Here is a 6,596-nt window from a genome sequence, read left to right as displayed (position 1 = left end):
CTGATTTGAGTCTCTGGTCTCTCTCCTGCAGAGTTGTGCCATTTGATTCGACCTAAAAAAGCATGTGCTCTTCTGATTCCCTTCTTCCTGTCTCCCACACAACTCTCTACAAGGTCAGTGGGAATGGCTGTGAGTTTCTGTTCATTTCTGGGAGATATGTCTTCCTGCTACTGGGGTTGAATACACTCTAGCCTCCTGCCCTAATCGCTGCCCTGCACTTCCCTCTGGTATCATTTTTGGAGTTCCCATGACCTCTTCTTCTGTTGGTTTCTTAGCCTGTGTTTGCCCTGAAATTATAGTTTAAGGCCCAGGTTTGCATGTAGGTGGTTTATTCTGTAGGGTGATCCCATGGGACAGGAGCAGAAGGTCACACAAGAGGGGAAAAGTATACACCAAGGGTGAGCTACTGAGTTGGCCACTGCAGAAGGCAGGTGGGGCTCCATCCTGATGGGGCCACCCAGAGAGCCTACTCCATGCCCTGGCAGTCAAGGCTTATAACAACGATGGTCAGCCCCTTGTACTTCTGTGATGAGTATGTGATTTGGAGACTGCTGAGTTGCCATCTGTGCAAATGAGTCCAAGGTGGCCTGGGAAGAGACGTGGCTTGACAGAGAAGCTATGGGGTTGTTTGATTTCTGGTTTCTACATCTTCTTTCTTGGTTTATGCATTTGTTTTGGTGTTAAAAGGGAAATAATGACAATAGTCCTTTGAACTACCTGACTGCTAGTGGACAGGCTGGCTGCCTGTGACAATTATCTTCCTCCTACTTCACCTCCAGCACCCTTACCTGGATTCCCTTTTCATTCCAGGCGGGTTGAAATCCTGGTTTCTATACCCCTGCTTGTTCTTTTACATTTACTCTGTTGGGATGGACATTTCTCCTATCCTTTCTGAAAAAGGCAGATGGAGGAGGTCATTGTCTTTATGATATACATGCCTAGATAACATCCTTATTTTTATTGCCACATTCTATGAGAAGATTGGAAATCGTGTTTCTTGGTTATTTTGGAGGGATCTACTCTCTTGTTTTCTTAGTTCTAGAATTGTTGCGAAGCCCAAAGTCAACGCCTTAATGCCTTTATCCTTAAACTCTATACAGTCTGAAGAATGATTTGTGACAGTCACACTTCCAGTCTTTAGTGACTGGCTTTGTTAAGTATGTAGCAAGCCAAAATAAAATATTAAATAGCAAGTGATAGATAGATAGATAGATAGATAGACAGATGATAGATAATAGATATAGATAGATGAAATAGATGGATGGATGGATGGATGAATAGATAGCAAAACATTATCAAATCTGGTCTGTAGCTTTAAAGTTTTTTCTGCCTTGCCCACATTCAGGACAAATCTCTGCCACCCGCCAGTCCCACAGCCGCTCAAACCCAACCAAGTAAACACAGAGACTTATATTGCTTTCAAACTGTATGGCCGTGGCAGGCTTCTTGTTAACTGTTCCTTTATCTTAAATTAACCATTTCCTTTTATCTTAAATTAACCATTTCCATAAATCTATTCCTTAAAGTAATCCATTTCTACAAATCTATACCTCGCCACATGGGTGGTGGCTTATCGGCATCTTCACATGCTTCTTGTCATGGCGGCAGCTGCAGTGTCTCTGGTCATGGCGGCGGCTGCAGCATCTCTGGTCATTGCGGTGGCTGCAGCAACGTCTCTTTCTGCCTTTGTCCTTTTATTTCTCCTCTCTGCTAGTCCTGCCTATCTTTCCTGCCTAGCCACGGCTGATCAGGTTTTATTTATTAACCAATCAGAACAACTTGACATACAGACCATCCTCCAGCACAGCCAAGTGCAGACCATCTCAAACACCTGCACTCAGGCCCATGGTCCTAATCATCCTCTATACGGACCTGCTGGGTAACGCCACAAGGAACCCAAGAAGGGCTCCCACAGGACATACAAATCATCCCACAACACTGGTCCTCAAAACATCCAGCAGAAACTGCTTGGGAAGCCCTGTTGGGACAGTCAGCTGGTGTCCCCAGTAGAGTCCCAGGCAGAGCTGAGCCCTTGAGTGTGGCTTCCATATAAATGAATACCAGCAGAAAGGTGACACCATCAAATTCGGGACTTACAAACACCCAGTAGAAATCAACTGGGGAAGTTGAGGCAGCCAATTGGAGTCCCCAGTTGAATTTTATCTCCATAGTTTAGCTTCCCATGGCTGAACTTCCCACTACCAGACTTCAGGCTTCTGGTTTCCACTGCAGGTACTTTTATATCATGGGATTAAACAGTAGGAACCTCTGTTGGAAATAGTTCCCAGCTTTTCTCAAGAACACAGTCTTATTACTCTTGAGCTGTTTTGCTATTCTCTTCCCTCCTGGTCACAAGAGTTGAGGGTGGAGAATTTATCCCGCAACAAGGGGCCTTGGAGGATATTTCAAAACAAACAAGATTGAATCTGAAATTGGCTGGGGGTGAGGGACAACCCCACTTCCAGAGCCAGCATCTCCGTGAGCGCAAACAACAGACACGGATTTGCCAATATAATGTCCATTACGATCCATATACTTCTCCCACCAGCTTCCGGCATCTTCTCCCTGTTCTTTTCCTGAGATTTCTCAATGATTCAACCTTGATGTGGGTCAATTTTACCCATGCTCTGGGCAGACGTGTCCTTTTAGCATGGAAACTATTATTTGGTTCTGGGGACGTTGCTTGGATTATTTCCTCTAAGGCTTCTTTCTCTATTTCCTCTGTTCTTATTTTGGGGAATTGCTATTGATCCTTTCAAATGTCCCTGCCCCTTCCTTAGTGTTTTGAGTTTCAGCTGTTTTCAAGAGATTTCCCTCAGTTCAATATGACAATTTTATTGAATTTATGCCTTTAAAGATCATTTAGGTTCTTGTATTTTTTATATATGTGTAAAATCACATATGATATATAGTAATATATAAAACATAGACCTCCCTGTATTTGTGAAATGACTCAGTCAATAAATGCTTACCTTGCAAACAAAGAGACATGAGTTTGATCACCAGAACACATTTTAAAAGTTGGGTATTGTATTAATCAGGATTCTCTAGAGGAACAGAATTTACAGAACAGAATGAATCTGTCTATTATCTATCTATCTATCTATCTATCTATCTATCTATCTATCTATCTATCATCTATTTACCCATCACCTACCTGTCTATCTAAAGTGGATTTATTAGAATGGCTTAGAGACTGTGGTCCAGCTAGTCCAGCAATGGCTGTCTACCAATGGAAGTTCCAAGAACCCAGTAGTTGTTCAGTCCCTGAGGCTGGATGTCTCAGCAGTTCTTCAGTATATACCTGAATCCTGAAGAAGTAGGCTCTAATGCCAGTGAAGAAATGGACTTGCCAGCGAGAGCAAGGGCAAGCAGGCAAAGAGAGCGAGCTTCCTTCTTCCATGTCCTTATGTAGGCTGCCAGTAGAAGGTATGGCCCAGATTAAAGGTGGATCTTACCACCTCAAAGAATCTGGATTAAAAGTGTATCTTCCCACCCTAAATGATCTGGATTAAAAGTGTGTCTTCCCTCTTCAAATGATTCAACTATGAAAAAAATCCCAGGGGCTGGAGAGAGGGCTCAGTGGTTGAGAGCACTGGCTGTTCTTTCAGAGGACCTGGGTTCAATTCCCAGCACCCACATGGCTGCTCACAACTGTCTGTAACTCCTGTTCCAGGGGATCCAGCATCCTCACACAGACATATATGCAGGCAAAACACCAATGCACATAAGATAAAAATAAATAAATTATTTTTAAAAATCCCTCACAGGTGTGTTCAGCTGCTTGGGTTTTGGTTAATTCCAGATGTAGTCAAGTTTACAACCATGAATAGCCATCACAGATGTGGAGGTGCACGGGTTCTGGGGACTGAACTCAGGCCACGCCCACATGGCGGGCAGCAGGCACTTTTACTGGCTGAATCGTCTCTCTGACCCACTTAGATTTTTTTTTCTCTTCTGTATGCTTTGTTCCTTCCAAATCTTTCTTGTAATACTACCTTCCACACTCGACTGTCCACAAATGCGGGAACCCCAGTGGTTGACTGCTGTGGTTAAGACTTTGCCTGTCACCGTGGAGTGATCTGGCTGGGCCACGTGCAGGGAGTTTGGATGAGACCATCCTCTGCGTGTCTTTCCCCATACGCTATTTAGGATCCCTCGAGTGTGTTCTCTCAAACTGTTCACCATAAAGCGTTATCGTCCTTTTACGAGGGCCTGGGGAAGACGCGGTATTAGACGCATGTTTCCCATCTGCTGCTTGGCTGTTCACAAGCACTTCCTGCAATTTCTCTCTTTCCCTGCATTTAGTCTCCTAATTCCCACATTTCTGTGTCTCTGAAGTTGAGAAAAGTGGTCTTTAAGAGCTTGGGTTAAAACGGTAAGGAAGTGTGAAATAGCTCACCAGATCACCAAGCTGAACAACTCCAGGTGTTTGTGAAATAATTTATACAAGACAGCCTGGAACTCTGTATCATCAGTACTGTGTAATGATTTAGTGCATGAGATGCAGACTAAAACAACAACACACTTCACATCTCCAGTGAGGACCAATGAAGTCCTCAGATGCTCCCAGCTCTGTGCAGAATCTCTGTGATCTGGAGACAATGGATGCAGTCTGCTCAGATGAGTAGGGACCTGAATGCTGTAAGAAGTGCTGCATGTGGGTTTTCCAGATGGTGAATGACTCTCAGTAAAGTTCTAAACAACAATGAAATGAGTGACTTTTCAACTTACATAGTTAAACTTCTAGCACATTCTGTGTATAGTAAAGCCATGCCAACATATTATAAATTATACTTCTAAATGGAGTTATTTTGGATTTAGACCATTGCACCTGTCTGAATGAGTCCCGTATGGTGTGTAAGATAGTTCTTTGGCCTGGGGGACTGCCTCATGTTTTATGAGACATTTTATAGCCCTGGCCTTTGGTGGCTGAATGCTTGTAGCGCCTCCTAGTCTTGGGCTGTGAAAACCGCTACACTGAAATCGCAGTTGCCCTGACCACTGGCAATTCTTCCACTGAGACTCGCTGTAACCCCACCACATTCTACTGGTCTAGGAAGCTCATCTCCTGGCTGGCTCACTGTAGAGGGCATATCCCAAGATCCTTGGCAAAAATTGCTCTTTTGGGGGAACGTGTTCTCAGAGAGGCACTTACTGTTAAGCTGTGCCTGGGAAGTGGTCAGGCTTTAGTACCCTCTTACAAAAATTAAAACGTGGTCAGGGCTTGCTTTATAAAAGTCCTGGGTATGGGAGGGGTGGGTGGGAGGAGAAGGAAGGCTGGCCTTAAATTAATCAATGTTAAAATGTGGTAATGGACGCATGGCAGTTGGTTTTTTTTTTTTTACAATTTCTCTCAATTTTTCCATGTGTTTGGAGTTGTTCACAAAAACAAACAAACAAACAAACGTTTCCGAGGTGTGCCATTCCAGGTTAGATTCCTGTGCCTGCTGGTGGAAGAAGTAGATATTGGTGCTGATGAGTGGCAGAAATGCCAGGAAGGCCTTCAGATGCTTTTCTGTGTCACAATTATTTCAAGATGGTGCATTTGAGGGCTTAAATAAACAGCCTGTTAGGGACACTGGACACTCTTTCTCAATTCCTGCTAGCTTTCTAGACTTTTCCAAGGTAGACTCCTCGTCTTCTAGAAGATCACATCACCCCTCACAAGGAAGGTCTGGAGATTATTTTCACCACCAAGATCTCCATAATTTATTTTTAAAAAGAAACAGAAGCAAAGCTGTAATCAGTCTTTAAAGGGGAGCAGAGGCAAAGCCCTGGAGCATGTGCGATTCATGGCAGCCTGGCTGTTTGTCTCAATTCCCTGTGCATGCTCCAGGGCAGCCGTCACCGCAGCGGGGGTGGGAAGTGGATTATTGGAACCTTCGCTGCTGCGAAGATGGATAGCTTCTAAGTGGGACCTCTTCTCCTCGCAGTGACCAGGCGTGATATTGAGCAAAATAATGGTCAGAACGAACATTGCCAGGACCCTAATGAGAAGCTGTTGACAGAAAAATTGCTCTAACATTCATCAAAAAGCCAATAAATGCCAAGGAAGGGAGCGGGAATGCAGTGGTTGATAAATTCCTCCTCAAGGGGACTCTGGAGGGGATCTGGGGCCGCACACCGCACTGCCTTCTCAGCATCCCTGAAGATGCCTCCAGAAAGCCTGTAACATCAACGCGTGGCTTACCTGAGTAGTTTTCATCTACTTATTTTTGAGGGGAGTTTATCAACAAGGAGGCCACTCCAGCCTTTGGTCAGAGGATTCTGTATTGGATACCAACAGTGGCTGGATCTCTAGCTCAGTCACGTGGCAGACTCTGTGAGGCCCCAGTTTGGAAGCTTTATAGGAATGAAGTACTTTGCTCGCTAACAAACCACACGGATTCCTCTGCGTTTCCGACATTCCCGTTGCCCACACTACTCGCTGTATAGCTAGTCCTATTGCTTCATGATAGCATGCCTTCTGTGGTGAAAGTTTTTTTCTAAAGGGGGGGGGATATTTACTGACGGCCAAGTATGACTTAGCTTCTTGACTTACTTTGATTCCTGATGGCCATGCTGAAGGAGGGTCTTGTGTGAGGGAAATTGCT

The sequence above is a fragment of the Peromyscus leucopus genome, chromosome 5 (genome assembly GCF_004664715.2).
Source record: "Peromyscus leucopus breed LL Stock chromosome 5, UCI_PerLeu_2.1, whole genome shotgun sequence".
NCBI lineage: Eukaryota > Metazoa > Chordata > Mammalia > Rodentia > Cricetidae > Peromyscus > Peromyscus leucopus.
Note: the sequence above shows the minus strand (reverse complement) of the source record.